This window comes from Phalangium opilio, unplaced genomic scaffold (assembly GCF_054372755.1).
Source record: "Phalangium opilio isolate 3A_F unplaced genomic scaffold, DU_Popi_V2 ptg000505l_1, whole genome shotgun sequence".
Taxonomy (NCBI): domain Eukaryota; kingdom Metazoa; phylum Arthropoda; class Arachnida; order Opiliones; family Phalangiidae; genus Phalangium; species Phalangium opilio.
In genome coordinates, this window is record NW_028324239.1 from 3,299,158 (window position 1) to 3,320,000 (window position 20,843).

At 38.1% G+C, this 20,843-nt stretch overlaps 5 non-coding genes and 73 pseudogenes across 5 annotated transcripts; 53 read left to right on the top strand and 25 right to left on the bottom strand.

The window, feature by feature from the left end:
• The first annotated feature begins 113 nt into the window (after positions 1-113).
• LOC149590958 (5S ribosomal RNA) lies at positions 114-232 on the top strand. The gene has a single exon (XR_016379612.1). It is a non-coding gene; the product is annotated as a 5S ribosomal RNA (ribosomal RNA).
• Positions 233-369: 137 nt separating this feature from the next.
• Positions 370-488, top strand: LOC149590959 (5S ribosomal RNA; annotated as a pseudogene).
• Positions 489-624: 136 nt separating this feature from the next.
• On the top strand, positions 625-743 carry LOC149590960 (5S ribosomal RNA; annotated as a pseudogene).
• Positions 744-880: 137 nt separating this feature from the next.
• Positions 881-999, top strand: LOC149590961 (5S ribosomal RNA; annotated as a pseudogene).
• Positions 1,000-1,122: 123 nt separating this feature from the next.
• On the top strand, positions 1,123-1,241 carry LOC149590962 (5S ribosomal RNA; annotated as a pseudogene).
• Positions 1,242-1,378: 137 nt separating this feature from the next.
• Positions 1,379-1,481, top strand: LOC149590963 (5S ribosomal RNA; annotated as a pseudogene).
• A 122-nt stretch (positions 1,482-1,603) lies between these two features.
• Positions 1,604-1,722, top strand: LOC149590964 (5S ribosomal RNA; annotated as a pseudogene).
• A 138-nt stretch (positions 1,723-1,860) lies between these two features.
• Positions 1,861-1,979, top strand: LOC149590965 (5S ribosomal RNA). Its single transcript, XR_016379617.1, has one exon. It is a non-coding gene; the product is annotated as a 5S ribosomal RNA (ribosomal RNA).
• Positions 1,980-2,116: 137 nt separating this feature from the next.
• On the top strand, positions 2,117-2,235 carry LOC149590966 (5S ribosomal RNA; annotated as a pseudogene).
• Positions 2,236-2,371: 136 nt separating this feature from the next.
• On the top strand, positions 2,372-2,490 carry LOC149590967 (5S ribosomal RNA; annotated as a pseudogene).
• A 137-nt stretch (positions 2,491-2,627) lies between these two features.
• Positions 2,628-2,746, top strand: LOC149590968 (5S ribosomal RNA; annotated as a pseudogene).
• A 122-nt stretch (positions 2,747-2,868) lies between these two features.
• On the top strand, positions 2,869-2,987 carry LOC149590969 (5S ribosomal RNA; annotated as a pseudogene).
• A 137-nt stretch (positions 2,988-3,124) lies between these two features.
• LOC149590970 (5S ribosomal RNA) lies at positions 3,125-3,227 on the top strand (annotated as a pseudogene).
• A 122-nt stretch (positions 3,228-3,349) lies between these two features.
• LOC149590971 (5S ribosomal RNA) lies at positions 3,350-3,468 on the top strand (annotated as a pseudogene).
• Positions 3,469-3,606: 138 nt separating this feature from the next.
• Positions 3,607-3,725, top strand: LOC149590972 (5S ribosomal RNA; annotated as a pseudogene).
• A 136-nt stretch (positions 3,726-3,861) lies between these two features.
• Positions 3,862-3,980, top strand: LOC149590973 (5S ribosomal RNA; annotated as a pseudogene).
• A 121-nt stretch (positions 3,981-4,101) lies between these two features.
• LOC149590974 (5S ribosomal RNA) lies at positions 4,102-4,220 on the top strand (annotated as a pseudogene).
• Positions 4,221-4,356: 136 nt separating this feature from the next.
• LOC149590975 (5S ribosomal RNA) lies at positions 4,357-4,475 on the top strand. Its single transcript, XR_016379636.1, has one exon. It is a non-coding gene; the product is annotated as a 5S ribosomal RNA (ribosomal RNA).
• A 361-nt stretch (positions 4,476-4,836) lies between these two features.
• LOC149590976 (5S ribosomal RNA) lies at positions 4,837-4,955 on the top strand (annotated as a pseudogene).
• A 135-nt stretch (positions 4,956-5,090) lies between these two features.
• On the top strand, positions 5,091-5,209 carry LOC149590977 (5S ribosomal RNA). Its single transcript, XR_016379613.1, has one exon. It is a non-coding gene; the product is annotated as a 5S ribosomal RNA (ribosomal RNA).
• Positions 5,210-5,346: 137 nt separating this feature from the next.
• LOC149590978 (5S ribosomal RNA) lies at positions 5,347-5,465 on the top strand (annotated as a pseudogene).
• Positions 5,466-5,601: 136 nt separating this feature from the next.
• LOC149590979 (5S ribosomal RNA) lies at positions 5,602-5,720 on the top strand (annotated as a pseudogene).
• A 137-nt stretch (positions 5,721-5,857) lies between these two features.
• LOC149590980 (5S ribosomal RNA) lies at positions 5,858-5,976 on the top strand (annotated as a pseudogene).
• A 123-nt stretch (positions 5,977-6,099) lies between these two features.
• On the top strand, positions 6,100-6,218 carry LOC149590981 (5S ribosomal RNA; annotated as a pseudogene).
• Positions 6,219-6,355: 137 nt separating this feature from the next.
• On the top strand, positions 6,356-6,458 carry LOC149590982 (5S ribosomal RNA; annotated as a pseudogene).
• A 122-nt stretch (positions 6,459-6,580) lies between these two features.
• LOC149590983 (5S ribosomal RNA) lies at positions 6,581-6,699 on the top strand (annotated as a pseudogene).
• Positions 6,700-6,837: 138 nt separating this feature from the next.
• Positions 6,838-6,956, top strand: LOC149590984 (5S ribosomal RNA; annotated as a pseudogene).
• Positions 6,957-7,092: 136 nt separating this feature from the next.
• LOC149590985 (5S ribosomal RNA) lies at positions 7,093-7,211 on the top strand (annotated as a pseudogene).
• Positions 7,212-7,332: 121 nt separating this feature from the next.
• Positions 7,333-7,451, top strand: LOC149590986 (5S ribosomal RNA; annotated as a pseudogene).
• Positions 7,452-7,587: 136 nt separating this feature from the next.
• Positions 7,588-7,690, top strand: LOC149590987 (5S ribosomal RNA; annotated as a pseudogene).
• A 122-nt stretch (positions 7,691-7,812) lies between these two features.
• Positions 7,813-7,931, top strand: LOC149590988 (5S ribosomal RNA; annotated as a pseudogene).
• Positions 7,932-8,067: 136 nt separating this feature from the next.
• Positions 8,068-8,186, top strand: LOC149590989 (5S ribosomal RNA; annotated as a pseudogene).
• A 136-nt stretch (positions 8,187-8,322) lies between these two features.
• LOC149590990 (5S ribosomal RNA) lies at positions 8,323-8,441 on the top strand (annotated as a pseudogene).
• A 138-nt stretch (positions 8,442-8,579) lies between these two features.
• On the top strand, positions 8,580-8,698 carry LOC149590991 (5S ribosomal RNA; annotated as a pseudogene).
• Positions 8,699-8,834: 136 nt separating this feature from the next.
• LOC149590992 (5S ribosomal RNA) lies at positions 8,835-8,937 on the top strand (annotated as a pseudogene).
• A 122-nt stretch (positions 8,938-9,059) lies between these two features.
• On the top strand, positions 9,060-9,178 carry LOC149590993 (5S ribosomal RNA; annotated as a pseudogene).
• A 136-nt stretch (positions 9,179-9,314) lies between these two features.
• On the top strand, positions 9,315-9,433 carry LOC149590994 (5S ribosomal RNA; annotated as a pseudogene).
• Positions 9,434-9,570: 137 nt separating this feature from the next.
• LOC149590995 (5S ribosomal RNA) lies at positions 9,571-9,689 on the top strand (annotated as a pseudogene).
• Positions 9,690-9,825: 136 nt separating this feature from the next.
• LOC149590996 (5S ribosomal RNA) lies at positions 9,826-9,944 on the top strand (annotated as a pseudogene).
• A 134-nt stretch (positions 9,945-10,078) lies between these two features.
• LOC149590997 (5S ribosomal RNA) lies at positions 10,079-10,181 on the top strand (annotated as a pseudogene).
• A 122-nt stretch (positions 10,182-10,303) lies between these two features.
• On the top strand, positions 10,304-10,422 carry LOC149590998 (5S ribosomal RNA; annotated as a pseudogene).
• Positions 10,423-10,556: 134 nt separating this feature from the next.
• LOC149590999 (5S ribosomal RNA) lies at positions 10,557-10,675 on the top strand (annotated as a pseudogene).
• Positions 10,676-11,034: 359 nt separating this feature from the next.
• Positions 11,035-11,153, top strand: LOC149591000 (5S ribosomal RNA). The gene has a single exon (XR_016379600.1). It is a non-coding gene; the product is annotated as a 5S ribosomal RNA (ribosomal RNA).
• A 138-nt stretch (positions 11,154-11,291) lies between these two features.
• Positions 11,292-11,394, top strand: LOC149591001 (5S ribosomal RNA; annotated as a pseudogene).
• Positions 11,395-11,531: 137 nt separating this feature from the next.
• Positions 11,532-11,650, top strand: LOC149591002 (5S ribosomal RNA; annotated as a pseudogene).
• A 136-nt stretch (positions 11,651-11,786) lies between these two features.
• Positions 11,787-11,905, top strand: LOC149591003 (5S ribosomal RNA; annotated as a pseudogene).
• A 136-nt stretch (positions 11,906-12,041) lies between these two features.
• Positions 12,042-12,144, top strand: LOC149591004 (5S ribosomal RNA; annotated as a pseudogene).
• A 122-nt stretch (positions 12,145-12,266) lies between these two features.
• On the top strand, positions 12,267-12,385 carry LOC149591005 (5S ribosomal RNA; annotated as a pseudogene).
• A 134-nt stretch (positions 12,386-12,519) lies between these two features.
• On the top strand, positions 12,520-12,638 carry LOC149591006 (5S ribosomal RNA; annotated as a pseudogene).
• A 136-nt stretch (positions 12,639-12,774) lies between these two features.
• Positions 12,775-12,878, top strand: LOC149591007 (5S ribosomal RNA; annotated as a pseudogene).
• A 119-nt stretch (positions 12,879-12,997) lies between these two features.
• Positions 12,998-13,116, top strand: LOC149591008 (5S ribosomal RNA; annotated as a pseudogene).
• Positions 13,117-13,254: 138 nt separating this feature from the next.
• LOC149591009 (5S ribosomal RNA) lies at positions 13,255-13,357 on the top strand (annotated as a pseudogene).
• Positions 13,358-13,735: 378 nt separating this feature from the next.
• Positions 13,736-13,853, top strand: LOC149591010 (5S ribosomal RNA; annotated as a pseudogene).
• Positions 13,854-14,504: 651 nt separating this feature from the next.
• Positions 14,505-14,623, bottom strand: LOC149591011 (5S ribosomal RNA; annotated as a pseudogene).
• Positions 14,624-14,745: 122 nt separating this feature from the next.
• On the bottom strand, positions 14,746-14,848 carry LOC149591012 (5S ribosomal RNA; annotated as a pseudogene).
• Positions 14,849-14,984: 136 nt separating this feature from the next.
• Positions 14,985-15,103, bottom strand: LOC149591013 (5S ribosomal RNA; annotated as a pseudogene).
• Positions 15,104-15,238: 135 nt separating this feature from the next.
• On the bottom strand, positions 15,239-15,357 carry LOC149591014 (5S ribosomal RNA; annotated as a pseudogene).
• Positions 15,358-15,479: 122 nt separating this feature from the next.
• LOC149591015 (5S ribosomal RNA) lies at positions 15,480-15,582 on the bottom strand (annotated as a pseudogene).
• A 135-nt stretch (positions 15,583-15,717) lies between these two features.
• On the bottom strand, positions 15,718-15,836 carry LOC149591016 (5S ribosomal RNA; annotated as a pseudogene).
• A 137-nt stretch (positions 15,837-15,973) lies between these two features.
• LOC149591017 (5S ribosomal RNA) lies at positions 15,974-16,092 on the bottom strand (annotated as a pseudogene).
• A 122-nt stretch (positions 16,093-16,214) lies between these two features.
• On the bottom strand, positions 16,215-16,317 carry LOC149591018 (5S ribosomal RNA; annotated as a pseudogene).
• A 136-nt stretch (positions 16,318-16,453) lies between these two features.
• On the bottom strand, positions 16,454-16,572 carry LOC149591019 (5S ribosomal RNA; annotated as a pseudogene).
• A 136-nt stretch (positions 16,573-16,708) lies between these two features.
• LOC149591020 (5S ribosomal RNA) lies at positions 16,709-16,827 on the bottom strand (annotated as a pseudogene).
• A 137-nt stretch (positions 16,828-16,964) lies between these two features.
• On the bottom strand, positions 16,965-17,067 carry LOC149591021 (5S ribosomal RNA; annotated as a pseudogene).
• A 134-nt stretch (positions 17,068-17,201) lies between these two features.
• Positions 17,202-17,320, bottom strand: LOC149591022 (5S ribosomal RNA; annotated as a pseudogene).
• Positions 17,321-17,457: 137 nt separating this feature from the next.
• LOC149591023 (5S ribosomal RNA) lies at positions 17,458-17,576 on the bottom strand (annotated as a pseudogene).
• A 137-nt stretch (positions 17,577-17,713) lies between these two features.
• On the bottom strand, positions 17,714-17,832 carry LOC149591024 (5S ribosomal RNA; annotated as a pseudogene).
• A 122-nt stretch (positions 17,833-17,954) lies between these two features.
• Positions 17,955-18,057, bottom strand: LOC149591025 (5S ribosomal RNA; annotated as a pseudogene).
• A 135-nt stretch (positions 18,058-18,192) lies between these two features.
• Positions 18,193-18,311, bottom strand: LOC149591026 (5S ribosomal RNA; annotated as a pseudogene).
• A 361-nt stretch (positions 18,312-18,672) lies between these two features.
• Positions 18,673-18,791, bottom strand: LOC149591027 (5S ribosomal RNA; annotated as a pseudogene).
• Positions 18,792-18,927: 136 nt separating this feature from the next.
• On the bottom strand, positions 18,928-19,046 carry LOC149591028 (5S ribosomal RNA; annotated as a pseudogene).
• A 136-nt stretch (positions 19,047-19,182) lies between these two features.
• On the bottom strand, positions 19,183-19,301 carry LOC149591029 (5S ribosomal RNA; annotated as a pseudogene).
• A 137-nt stretch (positions 19,302-19,438) lies between these two features.
• On the bottom strand, positions 19,439-19,541 carry LOC149591030 (5S ribosomal RNA; annotated as a pseudogene).
• A 134-nt stretch (positions 19,542-19,675) lies between these two features.
• LOC149591031 (5S ribosomal RNA) lies at positions 19,676-19,794 on the bottom strand (annotated as a pseudogene).
• A 137-nt stretch (positions 19,795-19,931) lies between these two features.
• Positions 19,932-20,050, bottom strand: LOC149591032 (5S ribosomal RNA; annotated as a pseudogene).
• A 137-nt stretch (positions 20,051-20,187) lies between these two features.
• On the bottom strand, positions 20,188-20,306 carry LOC149591033 (5S ribosomal RNA; annotated as a pseudogene).
• Positions 20,307-20,428: 122 nt separating this feature from the next.
• On the bottom strand, positions 20,429-20,531 carry LOC149591034 (5S ribosomal RNA; annotated as a pseudogene).
• Positions 20,532-20,666: 135 nt separating this feature from the next.
• On the bottom strand, positions 20,667-20,785 carry LOC149591035 (5S ribosomal RNA; annotated as a pseudogene).
• Between the last annotated feature and the right edge of the window lie 58 nt (positions 20,786-20,843).

Genomic DNA, 20,843 nt, shown 5'->3' on the forward strand with positions numbered 1-20,843 from the left:
AATTCCAATAGATATGAAAAAAGCAAACATATTTTCTTTTTGTTATTGTTTTAAAAAGATGAAGGTTAATTTGTCTCACTTAATTTAAATTCGAATTATTAACTTGTACTCTCGTCAACGGCTATATCACGCTGAAAACACCGGTTCTCGTCCGATCACCGAAGTTAAGCAGCGTCGAGCGCAGTCAGTCCTTGGGAGGGAGACCACTTAGGAACACTGCGTGCCGTTGGCTTTTTCACTTTTTTTCCCTCTTTTAAATTCCAGTAGATATGAAAAAAGCATACATATTTTCTTTTTGTTATTGTTTAAAAAAGATGAAGGTTAATTTGTCTCACTTAATTTAAATTCGAATTATTAACTAGCGCTCTCGTCAACTGCCATATCACGGTGAAAACACCGGTTCTCGTCCGATCACCGAAGTTAAGCAGCGTCGAGCGCAGTCAGTCCTTGGGAGGGAGACCACTTAGGAACAGTGCGTGCCGTTGGCTTTTTCACTTTTTTTCCTCTTTTAAATTCCAATAGATATGAAAAAAGCAAACATATTTTCTTTTTGTTATTGTTTTAAAAAGATGAAGGTTAATTTGTCTCACTTAATTTAAATTCGAATTATTAACTAGCACTCTCGTCAACGGCTATATCACGCTGAAAACACCGGTTCTCGTCCGATCACCGAAGTTAAGCAGCGTCGAGCGCAGTCAGTGCTTGAGAGGGAGAGCACTTACGAACACTGCTTGCCGTTAGCTTTTTCACTTTTTTTTTGTCTTTTAAATTCCAATAGATATGAAAAAAGCAAACATATTTTCTTTTTGTTATTGTTTTAAAAAGATGAAGGTTAATTTGTTTCACTTATTTTAAATTCGAATTATTAACTAGCACTCTCGTCAACGGCCATATCACGCTGAAAACACCGGTTCTCGTCCGATCACCGAAGTTAAGCAGCGTCGAGCGCAGTCAGTGCTTGGAAGGGAGAGCACTTACGAACACTGCTTGCCGTTAGCTTTTTCCCTTTTTTTTTTGTCTTTTAAATTTCAATAGATATGAAAAAAGCAAACATATCTTCTTTTTGTTATTGTTTTATAAAGATGAAGGTTAATAAAATTCAAATTATTAACTAGTACTGTCGGCAACGGTCATATCACAATGAATACACCTGTTCTCGTCCGATCACCGAAGTTAAGCAGCGTCGAGCGCCGTCAGTACTTGGGAGGGAGACCACTTAGGAACACTGCGTGCCGTTGGCTTTTTCACTTTTTTTCCCTCTTTTAAATTCCAATAAATATGAAAAAAGCATACATATTTTCTTTTTGTTATTGTTTTAAAAAGATGAAGGTTAATTTGTCTCACTTACTTTAAATTCGAATTATTAACTAGCACTCTCGGCAACGGCCATATCACGCTGAAAACACCGGTTCTCGTCCGATCACCGTAGTTAGGCAGCGTCGAGCGCAGTCAGTACTTGGGAACACTTCGTGCCGTTGGCTTTTTCCTTTTTGTTTCCTCTTTTAAATTCCACCAGATATGAAAAAAGCAAACATATCTTCTTTTTGTTATTGTTTTATAAAGATGAAGGTTAATTAAATTCAAATTATAAACTAGTACTGTCGGCAACGGCCATATCACAATGAATACACCTCTTCTCGTCCGATCACCGAAGTTAAGCAGCGTCGAGCGTAGTCAGTACTTGGGAGGGAGACCACTTAGGAACACTGCGTGCCGTTGGCTTTTTCACTTTTTTTTCCCTCTTTTAAATTCCAATAGATATGAAAAAAGCATACATATTTTCTTTTTGTTATTGTTTTAAAAAGATGAAGGTTAATTTGTCTCACTTAATTTAAATTCGAATTATTAACTAGCACTCTCGTCAACGGCCATATCACGCTGAAAACACCGGTTCTCTTCCGATCACCGAAGTTAAGCAGCGTCGAGCGCAGTCAGTCCTTGGGAGGGAGACCACTTAGGAACACTGCGTGCCGTTGGCTTTTTCACTTTTTTTCCCTCTTTTAAATTCCAGTAGATATGAAAAAAGCATACATATTTTCTTTTTGTTATTGTTTAAAAAAGATGAAGGTTAATTTGTCTCACTTAATTTAAATTCGAATTATTAACTAGCGCTCTCGTCAACTGCCATATCACGGTGAAAACACCGGTTCTCGTCCGATCACCGAAGTTAAGCAGCGTCGAGCGCAGTCAGTCCTTGGGAGGGAGACCACTTAGGAACAGTGCGTGCCGTTGGCTTTTTCACTTTTTTTCCTCTTTTAAATTCCAATAGATATGAAAAAAGCAAACATATTTTCTTTTTGTTATTGTTTTAAAAAGATGAAGGTTAATTTGTCTCACTTAATTTAAATTCGAATTATTAACTAGCACTCTCGTCAACGGCTATATCACGCTGAAAACACCGGTTCTCGTCCGATCACCGAAGTTAAGCAGCGTCGAGCGCAGTCAGTGCTTGAGAGGGAGAGCACTTACGAACACTGCTTGCCGTTAGCTTTTTCACTTTTTTTTTGTCTTTTAAATTCCAATAGATATGAAAAAAGCAAACATATTTTCTTTTTGTTATTGTTTTAAAAAGATGAAGGTTAATTTGTTTCACTTATTTTAAATTCGAATTATTAACTAGCACTCTCGTCAACGGCCATATCACGCTGAAAACACCGGTTCTCGTCCGATCACCGAAGTTAAGCAGCGTCGAGCGCAGTCAGTGCTTGGAAGGGAGAGCACTTACGAACACTGCTTGCCGTTAGCTTTTTCCCTTTTTTTTTGTCTTTTAAATTTCAATAGATATGAAAAAAGCAAACATATCTTCTTTTTGTTATTGTTTTATAAAGATGAAGGTTAATAAAATTCAAATTATTAACTAGTACTGTCGGCAACGGTCATATCACAATGAATACACCTGTTCTCGTCCGATCACCGAAGTTAAGCAGCGTCGAGCGCCGTCAGTACTTGGGAGGGAGACCACTTAGGAACACTGCGTGCCGTTGGCTTTTTCACTTTTTTTCCCTCTTTTAAATTCCAATAAATATGAAAAAAGCATACATATTTTCTTTTTGTTATTGTTTTAAAAAGATGAAGGTTAATTTGTCTCACTTACTTTAAATTCGAATTATTAACTAGCACTCTCGGCAACGGCCATATCACGCTGAAAACACCGGTTCTCGTCCGATCACCGTAGTTAGGCAGCGTCGAGCGCAGTCAGTACTTGGGAACACTTCGTGCCGTTGGCTTTTTCCTTTTTGTTTCCTCTTTTAAATTCCACCAGATATGAAAAAAGCAAACATATCTTCTTTTTGTTATTGTTTTATAAAGATGAAGGTTAATTAAATTCAAATTATAAACTAGTACTGTCGGCAACGGCCATATCACAATGAATACACCTCTTCTCGTCCGATCACCGAAGTTAAGCAGCGTCGAGCGTAGTCAGTACTTGGGAGGGAGACCACTTAGGAACACTGCGTGCCGTTGGCTTTTTCACTTTTTTTTCCCTCTTTTAAATTCCAATAGATATGAAAAAAGCATACATATTTTCTTTTTGTTATTGTTTTAAAAAGATGAAGGTTAATTTGTCTCACTTAATTTAAATTCGAATTATTAACTAGCACTCTCGTCAACGGCCATATCACGCTGAAAACACCGGTTCTCTTCCGATCACCGAAGTTAAGCAGCGTCGAGCGCAGTCAGTGCTTGGGAGGGAGAGCACTTAGGAACAATGCTTGCCGTTAGCTTTTTCACTTTTTTTTGTCTTTTAAATTCCAATAGATATGAAAAAAGCAAACATATTTTCTTTTTGTTATTGTTTTAAAAAGATGAAGGTTAATTTGTCTCACTTAATTTAAAATCGAATTATTAACTTGCACTCTGGTCAACGGCCATATCACGCTGAAAACACCGGTTCTCGTCCGATCACCGAAGTTAAGCAGCGCCGAGCGCAGTCAGTCCTTGGGAGGGAGCCCACTTAGGAACAGTGCGTGCCGTTGGCTTTTTCACTTTTTTTCCTCTTTTAAATTCCAATAGATATGAAAAAAGCAAACATATCTTCATTTTGTTATTGTTTTATAAAAATGAAGGTTAATTAAATTAAAATTATTAACTAGTACTGTCGGCAACGGCCATATCACAATGAATACACCTGTTCTCGTCCGATCACCGAAGTTAAGCAGCGTCGAGCGCAGTCAGTCCTTGGGAAGGAAACCACTTAGGAACAGTGCGTGCCGTTGGCTTTTTCACTATTTTTCCTCTTTTAAATTCCAGTAGATATGAAAAAAGCAAACATGTTTTCTTTTTGTTATTGTTTTAAAAAGATGAAGGTTAATTTGTCTCACTTTCTTTAAATTCGAATTATTAACTAGCACTCTCGGCAACGGCCATATCACGCTGGAAACACCGGTTCTCGTCCGATCACCGAAGTTAAGCAGCGTCGAGCTCAGTCAGTACTTGGGAGGGAGACCACTTAGGAACACTGCGTGCCGTTGGCTTTTTCACTTTTTTTCCCTCTTTTAAATTCCAATAAATATGAAAAAAGCATACATATTTTCTTTTTGTTATTGTTTTAAAAAGATGAAGGTTAATTTGTCTCACTTTCTTTAAATTCGAATTATTAACTAGCACTCTCGGCAACGCCATATCACGCTGGAAACACCGGTTCTCGTCCGATCACCGAAGTTAAGCAGCGACGAGCTCAGTCAGTACTTGGGAACACTTCGTGCCGTTGGCTTTTTCCTTTTTGTTTCCTCTTTTAAATTCCACCAGATATGAAAAAAGAAAACATATCTTCTTTTTGTTATTGTTTTATAAAGATGAAGGTTAATTAAATTCGAATTATTAACTAGCACTCTCGTCAACGGCCATATCACGCTGAAAACACCGGTTCTCGTCCGATCACCGAAGTTAAGCAGCGTCGAGCGCAGTCAGTGCTTGGGAAGGAGAGCACTTACGAACACTGCTTGCCGTTAGCTTTTTCACTTTTTTTGTATTTTAAATTCCAATAGATATGAAAAAAGCAAACATATTTTCTTTTTGTTATTGTTTTAAAAAGATGAAGGTTAATTTGTCTCACTTAATTTAAATTCGAATTATTAACTTGTACTCTCGTCAACGGCTATATCACGCTGAAAACACCGGTTCTCGTCCGATCACCGAAGTTAAGCAGCGTCGAGCGCAGTCAGTCCTTGGGAGGGAGACCACTTAGGAACACTGCGTGCCGTTGGCTTTTTCACTTTTTTTCCCTCTTTTAAATTCCAGTAGATATGAAAAAAGCATACATATTTTCTTTTTGTTATTGTTTAAAAAAGATGAAGGTTAATTTGTCTCACTTAATTTAAATTCGAATTATTAACTAGCGCTCTCGTCAACTGCCATATCACGGTGAAAACACCGGTTCTCGTCCGATCACCGAAGTTAAGCAGCGTCGAGCGCAGTCAGTCCTTGGGAGGGAGACCACTTAGGAACAGTGCGTGCCGTTGGCTTTTTCACTTTTTTTCCTCTTTTAAATTCCAATAGATATGAAAAAAGCAAACATATTTTCTTTTTGTTATTGTTTTAAAAAGATGAAGGTTAATTTGTCTCACTTAATTTAAATTCGAATTATTAACTAGCACTCTCGTCAACGGCTATATCACGCTGAAAACACCGGTTCTCGTCCGATCACCGAAGTTAAGCAGCGTCGAGCGCAGTCAGTGCTTGAGAGGGAGAGCACTTACGAACACTGCTTGCCGTTAGCTTTTTCACTTTTTTTTTGTCTTTTAAATTCCAATAGATATGAAAAAAGCAAACATATTTTCTTTTTGTTATTGTTTTAAAAAGATGAAGGTTAATTTGTTTCACTTATTTTAAATTCGAATTATTAACTAGCACTCTCGTCAACGGCCATATCACGCTGAAAACACCGGTTCTCGTCCGATCACCGAAGTTAAGCAGCGTCGAGCGCAGTCAGTGCTTGGAAGGGAGAGCACTTACGAACACTGCTTGCCGTTAGCTTTTTCCCTTTTTTTTTTGTCTTTTAAATTTCAATAGATATGAAAAAAGCAAACATATCTTCTTTTTGTTATTGTTTTATAAAGATGAAGGTTAATAAAATTCAAATTATTAACTAGTACTGTCGGCAACGGTCATATCACAATGAATACACCTGTTCTCGTCCGATCACCGAAGTTAAGCAGCGTCGAGCGCCGTCAGTACTTGGGAGGGAGACCACTTAGGAACACTGCGTGCCGTTGGCTTTTTCACTTTTTTTCCCTCTTTTAAATTCCAATAAATATGAAAAAAGCATACATATTTTCTTTTTGTTATTGTTTTAAAAAGATGAAGGTTAATTTGTCTCACTTACTTTAAATTCGAATTATTAACTAGCACTCTCGGCAACGGCCATATCACGCTGAAAACACCGGTTCTCGTCCGATCACCGTAGTTAGGCAGCGTCGAGCGCAGTCAGTACTTGGGAACACTTCGTGCCGTTGGCTTTTTCCTTTTTGTTTCCTCTTTTAAATTCCACCAGATATGAAAAAAGCAAACATATCTTCTTTTTGTTATTGTTTTATAAAGATGAAGGTTAATTAAATTCAAATTATAAACTAGTACTGTCGGCAACGGCCATATCACAATGAATACACCTCTTCTCGTCCGATCACCGAAGTTAAGCAGCGTCGAGCGTAGTCAGTACTTGGGAGGGAGACCACTTAGGAACACTGCGTGCCGTTGGCTTTTTCACTTTTTTTTCCCTCTTTTAAATTCCAATAGATATGAAAAAAGCATACATATTTTCTTTTTGTTATTGTTTTAAAAAGATGAAGGTTAATTTGTCTCACTTAATTTAAATTCGAATTATTAACTAGCACTCTCGTCAACGGCCATATCACGCTGAAAACACCGGTTCTCTTCCGATCACCGAAGTTAAGCAGCGTCGAGCGCAGTCAGTGCTTGGGAGGGAGAGCACTTAGGAACAATGCTTGCCGTTAGCTTTTTCACTTTTTTTTGTCTTTTAAATTCCAATAGATATGAAAAAAGCAAACATATTTTCTTTTTGTTATTGTTTTAAAAAGATGAAGGTTAATTTGTCTCACTTAATTTAAAATCGAATTATTAACTTGCACTCTGGTCAACGGCCATATCACGCTGAAAACACCGGTTCTCGTCCGATCACCGAAGTTAAGCAGCGCCGAGCGCAGTCAGTCCTTGGGAGGGAGCCCACTTAGGAACAGTGCGTGCCGTTGGCTTTTTCACTTTTTTTCCTCTTTTAAATTCCAATAGATATGAAAAAAGCAAACATATCTTCATTTTGTTATTGTTTTATAAAAATGAAGGTTAATTAAATTAAAATTATTAACTAGTACTGTCGGCAACGGCCATATCACAATGAATACACCTGTTCTCGTCCGATCACCGAAGTTAAGCAGCGTCGAGCGCAGTCAGTCCTTGGGAAGGAAACCACTTAGGAACAGTGCGTGCCGTTGGCTTTTTCACTATTTTTCCTCTTTTAAATTCCAGTAGATATGAAAAAAGCAAACATGTTTTCTTTTTGTTATTGTTTTAAAAAGATGAAGGTTAATTTGTCTCACTTTCTTTAAATTCGAATTATTAACTAGCACTCTCGGCAACGGCCATATCACGCTGGAAACACCGGTTCTCGTCCGATCACCGAAGTTAAGCAGCGTCGAGCTCAGTCAGTACTTGGGAACACTTCGTGCCGTTGGCTTTTTCCTTTTTGTTTCCTCTTTTAAATTCCACCAGATATGAAAAAAGCAAACATATCTTCTTTTTGTTATTGTTTTATAAAGATGAAGGTTAATTAAATTCGAATTATTAACTAGCACTCTCGTCAACGGCCATATCACGCTGAAAACACCGGTTCTCGTCCGATCACCGAAGTTAAGCAGCGTCGAGCGCAGTCAGTGCTTGGGAAGGAGAGCACTTACGAACACTGCTTGCCGTTAGCTTTTTCACTTTTTTTTGTATTTTAAATTCCAATAGATATGAAAAAAGCAAACATATTTTCTTTTTGTTATTGTTTTAAAAAGATGAAGAATAATTTGTTTCACTTATTTTAAATTCGAATTATTAACTAGCACTCTCGTCAACGGCCATATCACGCTGAAAACACCGGTTCTCGTCCGATCACCGAAGTTAAGCAGCGTCGAGCGCAGTCAGTGCTTGGGAGGGAGAGCACTTACGAACACTGCTTGCCGTTAGCTTTTTCCCTTTTTTTTGTCTTTTAAATTTCAATAGATATGAAAAAAGCAAACATATTTTCTTTTTGTTATTGTTTTAAAAAGATGAAGGTTAATTTGTCTCACTTAATTTCAATTCGAATTATTAACTTGTACTCTCGTCAACGGCCATATCACGCTGAAAACACCGGTTGTCGTCCGATCACCGAAGTTAAGCAGCGTCGAGCGCAGTCAGTCGTTGGGAGGGAGACCACTTAGGAACACTGCGTGCCGTTGGCTTTTTCACTTTTTTTTCCCTCTTTTAAATTCCAATAGATATGAAAAAAGCAAACATATTTTCTTTTTGTTATTGTTTTAAAAAGATGAAGGTTAATTTGTCTCACTTAATTTAAAATCGAATTATTAACTTGCACTCTGGTCAACGGCCATATCACGCTGAAAACACCGGTTCTCGTCCGATCACCGAAGTTAAGCAGCGCCGAGCGCAGTCAGTCCTTGGGAGGGAGCCCACTTAGGAACAGTGCGTGCCGTTGGCTTTTTCACTTTTTTTCCTCTTTTAAATTCCAATAGATATGAAAAAAGCAAACATATTTTCTTTTTGTTATTGTTTTAAAAAGATGAAGGTTAATTTGTCTCACTTTCTTTAAATTCGAATTATTAACTAGCACTCTCGGCAACGGCCATATCACGCTGGAGACACCGGTTCTCGTCCGATCACCGAAGTTAAGCAGCGTCGAGCTCAGTCAGTACTTGGGAACACTTCGTGCCGTTGGCTTTTTCCTTTTTGTTTCCTCTTTTAAATTCCACCAGATATGAAAAAAGCAAACATATCTTCTTTTTGTTATTGTTTTATAAAGATGAAGGTTAATTAAATTCGAATTATTAACTAGCACTCTCGTCAACGGCCATATCACGCTGAAAACACCGGTTCTCGTCCGATCACCGAAGTTAAGCAGCGTCGAGCGCAGTCAGTGCTTGGGAAGGAGAGCACTTACGAACACTGCTTGCCGTTAGCTTTTTCACTTTTTTTTGTATTTTAAATTCCAATAGATATGAAAAAAGCAAACATATTTTCTTTTTGTTATTGTTTTAAAAAGATGAAGAATAATTTGTTTCACTTATTTTAAATTCGAATTATTAACTAGCACTCTCGTCAACGGCCATATCACGCTGAAAACACCGGTTCTCGTCCGATCACCGAAGTTAAGCAGCGTCGAGCGCAGTCAGTGCTTGGGAGGGAGAGCACTTACGAACACTGCTTGCCGTTAGCTTTTTCCCTTTTTTTTTGTCTTTTAAATTTCAATAGATATGAAAAAAGCAAACATATTTTCTTTTTGTTATTGTTTTAAAAAGATGAAGGTTAATTTGTCTCACTTAATTTCAATTCGAATTATTAACTTGTACTCTCGTCAACGGCCATATCACGCTGAAAACACCGGTTGTCGTCCGATCACCGAAGTTAAGCAGCGTCGAGCGCAGTCAGTCGTTGGGAGGGAGACCACTTAGGAACAGTGCGTGCCGTGGGCTTTTTCACTTTTTTCCCTCTTTTAAATTCCAATAGATATGAAAAAAGCATACATATTTTCCTTTTGTTATTGTTTTAAAAAGATGAAGGTTAATTTGTCTCACTTAATTTAAATTCGAATTATTTACTAGCACTCTCGTCAACGGCCATACCACGCTGAAAACACCGGTTCTCGTCCGATCACCGAAGTTAAGCAGCGTCGAGCGCAGTCAGTCCTTGGGAGGGAGACCACTTAGGAACAGTGCGTGCCGTTGGGTTTTTCACTTTTTTTCCTCTTTTAAATTCCAATAGATATGAAAAAAAAACATATTTTCTTTTTGATATTGTTTTAAAAAGATGAAGGTTAATTTGTCTCACTTTCTTTAAATTCGAATTATTAACTGGCACTCTCGGCAACGGCCATATCACGCTGGAAACACCGGTTCTCGTCCGATCACCGAAGTTAAGCAGCGTCGAGCTCAGTCAGTACTTGGGAACACTTCGTGCCGTTGGCTTTTTCCTTTTTGTTTCCTCTTTTAAATTTCACCAGATATGAAAAAAGCAAACATATCTTCTTTTTGTTATTGTTTTATAAAGATGAAGGTTAATTAAATTCAAATTATTAACAAGCACTCTCGGCAACGGCCATATCACGCTGAATACACCGGTTCTCGTCCGATCACCGAAGTTAAGCAGCGTTGAGCGCAGTCAGTACTTGGGAGGGAGACCACTTATAAACACTGCTTCCCGTTAGCTTTTTCACTTTTTTGTCTTTTAAATTCCAATAGATATGAAAAAAGCAAACATATTTTCTTTTTGTTATTGTTTTAAAAAGATGAAGGTTAATTTGTCTCACTTAATTTAAATTCGAATTATTAACTAGCACTCTCGTCAACGGCCATATCACGCTGAAAACACCGGTTCTCGTCCGATCACCGAAGTTAAGCAGCGTTGAGCGCAGTCAGTACTTGGGAGGGAGAGCACTTAGGAACACTGCTCTCCGTTAGCATTTTCACTTTTTTTTGTATTTTAAATTCCAATAGATATGAAAAAAGCAAACATATTTTCTTTTTGTTATTGTTTTAAAAAGATGAAGGTTAATTTGTCTCACTTTCTTTAAATTCGAAATATTAACTAGCACTCTCGGCAACGGCCATATCACGCTGGAAACACCGGTTCTCGTCCGATCACCGAAAATTAAGCAGCGTCGAGCGCAGTCTGTACTTGGGAACACTGCGTGCCGTTGGCTTTTTCACTTTTGTTTCCTCTTAAATTCCACCAGATATGAAAAAACAAACATATCTTCTTTTTGTTATTGTTTCATAAAGATGAAGGTTAATTAAATTCAAATTATTAACTAGCACTGTCGACAACGGCCATATCACGCTGAAAACACCGGTTCTCGTCCGATCACCGAAGTTAAGCAGCGTCGAGCGCAGTCAGTACTTGGGAGGGAGACCACTCAGGAACACTGCGTGCCGTTGGCTTTTTCACTTTTTTTTTCCTCTTTTAAATTCCAATAGATATGAAAAAAGCAAACATATTTTCTTTTTGTTATTGTTTTAAAAAGATGAAGGTTAATTTGTCTCACTTAATTTAAATTCGAATTATTATCTAGCACTCTCGGCAACGGCGATATCACGGTGAAAACACCGGTTCTCGTCCGATCACCGAAGTTAAGCAGCGTCGAGCTCAGTCAGTACTTGGGAAAACTTCGTGCCGTTGGCTTTTTCCTTTTTGTTTCCTCTTTTAAATTCCACCAGATATGAAAAAAGCAAACATATTTTCTTTTTGTTATTGTTTTAAAAAGATGAAGGTTAATTTGTCTCACTTAATTTCAATTCGAATTATTAACTTGTACTCTCGTCAACGGCCATATCACGCTGAAAACACCGGTTGTCGTCCGATCACCGAAGTTAAGCAGCGTCGAGCGCAGTCAGTCGTTGGGAGGGAGACCACTTAGGAACAGTGCGTGCCGTTGGCTTTTTCACTTTTTTCCCTCTTTTAAATTCCAATAGATATGAAAAAAGCATACATATTTTCCTTTTGTTATTGTTTTAAAAAGATGAAGGTTAATTTGTCTCACTTAATTTAAATTCGAATTATTAACTAGCACTCTCGTCAACGGCCATACCACGCTGAAAACACCGGTTCTCGTCCGATCACCGAAGTTAAGCAGCGTCGAGCGCAGTCAGTCCTTGGGAGGGAGACCACTTAGGAACAGTGCGTGCCGTTGGGTTTTTCACTTTTTTTCCTCTTTTAAATTCCAATAGATATGAAAAAAGCAAACATATTTTCTTTTTGATATTGTTTTAAAAAGATGAAGGTTAATTTGTCTCACTTTCTTTAAATTCGAATTATTAACTAGCACTCTCGGCAACGGCCATATCACGCTGGAAACACCGGTTCTCGTCCGATCACCGAAGTTAAGCAGCGTCGAGCTCAGTCAGTACTTGGGAACACTTCGTGCCGTTGGCTTTTTCCTTTTTGTTTCCTCTTTTAAATTTCACCAGATATGAAAAAAGCAAACATATCTTCTTTTTGTTATTGTTTTATAAAGATGAAGGTTAATTAAATTCAAATTATTAACAAGCACTCTCGGCAACGGCCATATCACGCTGAATACACCGGTTCTCGTCCGATCACCGAAGTTAAGCAGCGTTGAGCGCAGTCAGTACTTGGGAGGGAGACCACTTATAAACACTGCTTCCCGTTAGCTTTTTCACTTTTTTGTCTTTTAAATTCCAATAGATATGAAAAAAGCAAACATATTTTCTTTTTGTTATTGTTTTAAAAAGATGAAGGTTAATTTGTCTCACTTAATTTAAATTCGAATTATTAACTAGCACTCTCGTCAACGGCCATATCACGCTGAAAACACCGGTTCTCGTCCGATCACCGAAGTTAAGCAGCGTTGAGCGCAGTCAGTACTTGGGAGGGAGAGCACTTAGGAACACTGCTCTCCGTTAGCATTTTCACTTTTTTTTGTATTTTAAATTCCAATAGATATGAAAAAAGCAAACATATTTTCTTTTTGTTATTGTTTTAAAAAGATGAAGGTTAATTTGTCTCACTTTCTTTAAATTCGAAATATTAACTAGCACTCTCGGCAACGGCCATATCACGCTGGAAACACCGGTTCTCGTCCGATCACCGAAGTTTAAGCAGCGTCGAGCGCAGTCTGTACTTGGGAACACTGCGTGCCGTTGGCTTTTTCACTTTTGTTTCCTCTTAAATTCCACCAGATATGAAAAAACAAACATATCTTCTTTTTGTTATTGTTTCATAAAGATGAAGGTTAATTAAATTCAAATTATTAACTAGCACTGTCGACAACGGCCATATCACGCTGAAAACACCGGTTCTCGTCCGATCACCGAAGTTAAGCAGCGTCGAGCGCAGTCAGTACTTGGGAGGGAGACCACTCAGATACACTGCGTGCCGTTGGCTTTTTCACTTTTTTTTTCCTCTTTTAAATTCCAATAGATATGAAAAAAGCAAACATATTTTCTTTTTGTTATTGTTTTAAAAAGATGAAGGTTAATTTGTCTCACTTAATTTAAATTCGAATTATTATCTAGCTTTCTCGGCAACGGCGATATCACGGTGAAAACACCGGTTCTCGTCCGATCACCGAAGTTAAGCAGCGTCGAGCTCAGTCAGTACTTGGGAACACTTCGTGCCGTTGGCTTTTTCCTTTTTGTTTCCTCTTTTAAATTCCACCAGATATGAAAAAAAGCAAACATATCTTCTTTTTGTTATTGTTTTTTAAAGATGAAGGTTAATTAAATTCAAATTATTAACAAGCACTCTCGGCAACGGCTATATCACGCTGAAAACACCGGTTCTCGTCCGATCACCGAAGTTAAGCAGCGTTGAGCGCAGTCAGTACTTGGGAGGGAGAGCACTTAGGAACACGGCTCTACGTTAGCATTTTCACTTTTTTTTGTATTTTAAATTCCAATAGATATGAAAAAAGCAAACATATTTTCTTTTTGTTATTGTTTTAAAAAGATGAAGGTTAATTTGTCTCACTTAATTTAAATTCGAATTATTATCTAGCACTCTCGGCAACGGCGATATCACGGTGAAAACACCGGTTCTCGTCCGATCACCGAAGTTAAGCGGCGTAGAGCGCAGTCAGTACTTGTGAGGAGACCAATTAGGAACAATGCGTGCCGTTGGCTTTTTCACTTTTTTTGCTCTTTTAAATTTTAATAGATATGAAAAAAGCAAACATGTTATCTTTTTGTTATTGTTTTAAAAAGATGAAGGTTAATTTGTCTCACTTAATTTAAATTCGAATTATTATCTAGCACTCTCGGCAACGGCCATATAACGTTGAAAACACCGGTTCTCGTCCGATCACCGAAGTTTAAGCAGCGTCGAGCGCCGTCTGTACTTGGGAACACTTCGTGCCATTGGCTTTTTCCTTTTTGTTTCCTCTTTTAAATTCCACCAGATATGAAAAAAGCAAACATATCTTCTTTTTGTTATTGTTTTATAAAGATGAAGGTTAATAAAATTCAAATTATTAACTAGTACTGTCGGCAACGGCCATATCACAATGAATACACCTGTTCTCGTCCGATCACCGAAGTTAAGCAGCGTCGAGCTCAGTCAGTACTTGGGAACACTTCGTGGCGTTGGCTTTTTCCTTTTTGTTTCCTCTTTTAAATTCCACCAGATATGAAAAAAGCAAACATATCTTCTTTTTGTTATTGTTTTATAAAGATGAAGGTTAATTAAATTCAAATTATTAACTAGTACTGTCGGCAACGGCCATATCACAATGAATACACCTGTTCTCGTCCGATCACCGAAGTTAAGCAGCGTCGAGCCAACGGCACGCACTGTTCCTAAGTTGTTTCCCTCCCAAGGACTGACTGCGCTCGACGCTGCTTAACTTCGGTGATCGGACGAGAACAGGTGTATTCATTGTGATATGGCCGTTGCCGACAGTACTAGTTAATAATTTGAATTTAATTAACCTTCATTTTTATAAAACAATAACCAAAAGAAGATATGTTTGCTTTTTTCATATCTGGTGGAATTTAAAAGAGGAAACAAAAAGGAAAAAGCCAACGGCACGAAGTGTTCCCAAGTACTGACTGAGCTCGACGCTGCTTAACTTCGGTGATCGGACGAGAACCGGTGTTTCCAGCGTGATATGGCCGTTGCCGAGAGTGCTAGTTAATAATTGGAATTTAAAGAAAGTGAGACAAATTAACCTTCACCTTTTTAAAACAATATCAAAAAGAAAATATGTTTGCTTTTTTCATATCTATTGGAATTTAAAATACAAAAAAAAGTGAAAATGCTAACGGCAAGCAGTGTTCCTAAGTGCTCTCCCTCCCAAGTACTGACTGCGCTCAACGCTGCTTAACTTCGGTGATCGGACGAGAACCGGTGTTTTCAACGTGATATGGCCGTTGCCGAGAGTGCTAGTTAATAATTCGAATTTAAAGTAAGTGAGACAAATTAACCTTCACCTTTTTAAAACAATAACAAAAAGAAAATATGTTTGCTTTTTTCATATCTATTGGAATTTAAAAGACAAAAAAAGTGAAAAAGCTAACGGGAAGCAGTGTTTATAAGTGGTCTCCCTCCCAAGTACTGACTGCGCTCAACGCTGCTTAACTTCGGTGATCGGACGAGAACCGGTGTATTCAGCGTGATATGGCCGTTGCCGAGAGTGCTTGCTAATAATTTGAATTTTATTAACCTTCATCTTTATAAAACAATAACAAAAAGAAGATATGTTTGCATTTTTCATATCTGGTGGAATTTAAAAGAGGAAACAAAAAGGAAAAAGCCAACGGCACGAAGTGTTCCCAAGTACTGACTGAGCTCGACGCTGCTTAACTTCGGTGATCGGACGAGAACCGGTGTCTCCAGCGTGATATGGCCGTTGCCGAGAGTGCTAGTTAATAATTCGAATTTAAAGAAAGTGAGACAAATTAACCTTCATCTTTTTAAAACAATAACAAAAAGAAAAAATGTTTGCTTTTTTATATCTATTGGAATTTAAAAGAGGAAAAAAAGTGAAAAAGCCAACGGCACGCACTGTTCCTAAGTGGTCCCCCTCCCAAGGACTGACTGCGCTCGACGCTGCTTAACTTCGGTGATCGGACGAGCACCGGTGTTTTCAGCGTGATATGGCCGTTGACGAGAGTGCTAGTTAATAATTCGAATTTAAATTAAGTGAGACAAGTTAACCTTCATCTTTTTAAAACAATAACAAAAAGAAAATATGTATGCTTTTTTCATATCTATTGGAATTTAAAAGAGGGAAAAAAAGTGAAAAAGCCAACGGCACGCAGTGTTCCTAAGTGGTCTCCCTCCCAAGTACTGACTGCGCTCGACGCTGCTTAACTTCGGTGATCGGACGAGAACAGGTGTATTCATTGTGATATGGCCGCTGCCGACAGTACTAGTTTATAATTTGAATTTAATTAACCGTCATCTTTATAAAACAATAACAAAAAGAAGATATGTTTGCTTTTTTCATATCTGGTGGAATTTAAAAGAGGAAACAAAAAGGAAAAAGCCAACGGCACGAAGTGTTCCCAAGTACTGACTGAGCTCGACGCTGCTTAACTTCGGTGATCGGACGAGAACCGGTGTTTCCAGCGTGATATGGCCGTTGCCGAGAGTGCTAGTTAATAATTCGAATTTAAAGTAAGTGAGACAAATTAACCTTCACCTTTTTAAAACAATATCAAAAAGAAAATATGTTTGCTTTTTTCATATCTATTGGAATTTAAAATACAAAAAAAAGTGAAAATGCTAACGGCAAGCAGTGTTCCTAAGTGCTCTCCCTCCCAAGTACTGACTGCGCTTAACGCTGCTTAACTTCGGTGATCGGACGAGAACCGGTGTTTTCAGCGTGATATGGCCGTTGCCGAGAGTGCTAGTTAATAATTCGAATTTAAAGTAATCGAGACAAATTAACCTTCATCTTTTTAAAACAATAACAAAAAGAAAATATGTATGCTTTTTTCATATCTATTTGAATTTAAAAGACAAAAAAAAGTGAAAAAGGAAACGGGAAGCAGTGTTTATAAGTGGTCTCCCTCCCAAGTACTGACTGCGCTCAACGCTGCTTAACTTCGGTGATCGGACGAGAACCGGTGTATTCAGCGTGATATGGCCGTTGCCGAGAGTGCTAGTTAATAATTCGAATTTAAAGAAAGTGAGACAAATTAACCTTCATCTTTTTAAAACAATAACAAAAAGAAGATATGTTTGCTTTTTTCATATCTGGTGGAATTTAAAAGAGGAAACAAAAAGGAAAAAGCCAACGGCACGAAGTGTTCCCAAGTACTGTCTGAGCTCGACGCTGCTTAACTTCGGTGATCGGACGAGAACCGGTATTTCCAGCGTGATATGGCCGTTGCCGAGAGTGCTAGTTAATAATTCGAATTTAAAGAAAGTGAGACAAATTAACCTTCATCTTTTTAAAACAATAACAAAAAAAATATGTTTGCTTTTTTCATATCTATTGGAATTTAACAGAGGAAAAAAAGTGAAAAAGCCAACGGCACGCACTGTTCCTAAGTGGTCTCCCTCCCAAGGACTGGCTGCGCTCGACGCTGCTTAACTTCGGTGATCGGACGAGAACCGGTGTTTTCAGCGTGATATGGCCGTTGACGAGAGTGCAAGTTAATAATTCGAATTTAAATTGAGTGAGACAAATTAACCTTCATCTTTTTAAAACAATAACAAAAATAAAATATGTTTGCTTTTTTCAAATCTATTGGAATTTAAAAGACAAAAAAAAAGTGAAAAAGCTAACGGCAAGCAGTGTTCCTAAGTGCTCTCCCTCCCAAGCACTGACTGCGCTCGACGCTGCTTAACTTCGGTGATCGGACGAGAACCGGTGTTTTCAGCGTGATATGGCCGTTGACGAGAGTGCTAGTTAATAATTCGAAATTAATTAAGTGAGACAATTTAACCTTCATCTTTTTAAAACAATAACAAAAAGAAAATATGTATGCTTTTTTCATATTTATTGGAATTTAAAAGAGGGAAAAAAAAGTGAAAAAGCCAACGGCACGCAGTGTTCCTAAGTGGTCTCCCTCCCAAGTACTGACGGCGCTCGACGCTGCTTAACTTCGGTGATCGGACGAGAACAGGTGTATTCATTGTGATATGACCGTTGCCGACAGTACTAGTTAATAATTTGAATTTAATTAACCTTCATCTTTATAAAACAATAACAAAAAGAAGATATGTTTGCTTTTTTCATATCTGGTGGAATTTAAAAGAGGAAACAAAAAGGAAAAAGCCAACGGCACGAAGTGTTCCCAAGTACTGACTGCGCTCGACGCTGCTTAACTACGGTGATCGGACGAGAACCGGTGTTTTCAGCGTGATATGGCCGTTGCCGAGAGTGCTAGTTAATAATTCGAATTTAAAGTAAGTGAGACAAATTAACCTTCACCTTTTTAAAACAATAACAAAAAGAAAATATGTTTGCTTTTTTCATATCTATTGGAATTTAAAAGACAAAAAAAGTGAAAAAGCTAACGGGAAGCAGTGTTTATAAGTGGTCTCCCTCCCAAGTACTGACTGCGCTCAACGCTGCTTAACTTCGGTGATCGGACGAGAACCGGTGTATTCAGCGTGATATAGCCGTTGCCGAGAGTGCTTGTTAATAATTTGAATTTAATTAACCTTCATCCCTATAAAACAATATCAAAAAGAAGATATGTTTGCTTTTTTCATATCTGGTTGAATTTAAAAGAGGAAACAAAAAGGAAAAAGCCAATGGCACGAAGTGTTCCCAAGTACTGACTGAGTTCGACGATGCTTAACTTCGGTGATCGGACGAGAACCGGTGTTTCCAGCGTGATATGGCCGTTGCCGAGAGTGCTAGTTAATAATTCGATTTTAAATTAAGTGAGACAAATTAACCTTCATCTTTTTAAAACAATAACAAAAAGAAAATATGTTTGCTTTTTTCATATCTATTGGAATTTAAAAGACAAAAAAAAGTGAAAAAGCTAACGGCAAACAGTGTTCCTAAGTGCTCTCCCTGCCAAGCACTGACTGCGCTCGACGCTGCTTAACTTCGGTGATCGGACGAGAACCGGTGTTTTCAGCGTGATATGGCCGTTGCCGAGAGTGCTAGTTAATAATTCGAATTTAAAGTAATCGAGACAAATTAACCTTCATCTTTTTAAAACAATAACAAAAAGAAAATATGTATGCTTTTTTCATATCTATTTGAATTTAAAAGACAAAAAAAAGTGAAAAAGGAAACGGGAAGCAGTGTTTATAAGTGGTCTCCCTCCCAAGTACTGACTGCGCTCAACGCTGCTTAACTTCGGTGATCGGACGAGAACCGGTGTATTCAGCGTGATATGGCCGTTGCCGAGAGTGCTAGTTAATAATTCGAATTTAAAGTAATCGAGACAAATTAACCTTCATCTTTTTAAAACAATAACAAAAAGAAAATATGTATGCTTTTTTCATATCTATTTGAATTTAAAAGACAAAAAAAAGTGAAAAAGGAAACGGGAAGCAGTGTTTATAAGTGGTCTCCCTCCCAAGTACTGACTGCGCTCAACGCTGCTTAACTTCGGTGATCGGACGAGAACCGGTGTATTCAGCGTGATATGGCCGTTGCCGAGAGTGCTAGTTAATAATTCGAATTTAAAGAAAGTGAGACAAATTAACCTTCATCTTTTTAAAACAATAACAAAAAGAAGATATGTTTGCTTTTTTCATATCTGGTGGAATTTAAAAGAGGAAACAAAAAGGAAAAAGCCAACGGCACGAAGTGTTCCCAAGTACTGTCTGAGCTCGACGCTGCTTAACTTCGGTGATCGGACGAGAACCGGTATTTCCAGCGTGATATGGCCGTTGCCGAGAGTGCTAGTTAATAATTCGAATTTAAAGAAAGTGAGACAAATTAACCTTCATCTTTTTAAAACAATAACAAAAAAAATATGTTTGCTTTTTTCATATCTATTGGAATTTAACAGAGGAAAAAAAGTGAAAAAGCCAACGGCACGCACTGTTCCTAAGTGGTCTCCCTCCCAAGGACTGGCTGCGCTCGACGCTGCTTAACTTCGGTGATCGGACGAGAACCGGTGTTTTCAGCGTGATATGGCCGTTGACGAGAGTGCAAGTTAATAATTCGAATTTAAATTGAGTGAGACAAATTAACCTTCATCTTTTTAAAACAATAACAAAAATAAAATATGTTTGCTTTTTTCAAATCTATTGGAATTTAAAAGACAAAAAAAAAGTGAAAAAGCTAACGGCAAGCAGTGTTCCTAAGTGCTCTCCCTCCCAAGCACTGACTGCGCTCGACGCTGCTTAACTTCGGTGATCGGACGAGAACCGGTGTTTTCAGCGTGATATGGCCGTTGACGAGAGTGCTAGTTAATAATTCGAAATTAATTAAGTGAGACAAATTAACCTTCATCTTTTTAAAACAATAACAAAAAGAAAATATGTATGCTTTTTTCATATTTATTGGAATTTAAAAGAGGGAAAAAAAAGTGAAAAAGCCAACGGCACGCAGTGTTCCTAAGTGGTCTCCCTCCCAAGTACTGACGGCGCTCGACGCTGCTTAACTTCGGTGATCGGACGAGAACAGGTGTATTCATTGTGATATGACCGTTGCCGACAGTACTAGTTAATAATTTGAATTTAATTAACCTTCATCTTTATAAAACAATAACAAAAAGAAGATATGTTTGCTTTTTTCATATCTGGTGGAATTTAAAAGAGGAAACAAAAAGGAAAAAGCCAACGGCACGAAGTGTTCCCAAGTACTGACTGCGCTCGACGCTGCTTAACTACGGTGATCGGACGAGAACCGGTGTTTTCAGCGTGATATGGCCGTTGCCGAGAGTGCTAGTTAATAATTCGAATTTAAAGTAAGTGAGACAAATTAACCTTCACCTTTTTAAAACAATAACAAAAAGAAAATATGTTTGCTTTTTTCATATCTATTGGAATTTAAAAGACAAAAAAAGTGAAAAAGCTAACGGGAAGCAGTGTTTATAAGTGGTCTCCCTCCCAAGTACTGACTGCGCTCAACGCTGCTTAACTTCGGTGATCGGACGAGAACCGGTGTATTCAGCGTGATATAGCCGTTGCCGAGAGTGCTTGTTAATAATTTGAATTTAATTAACCTTCATCCCTATAAAACAATATCA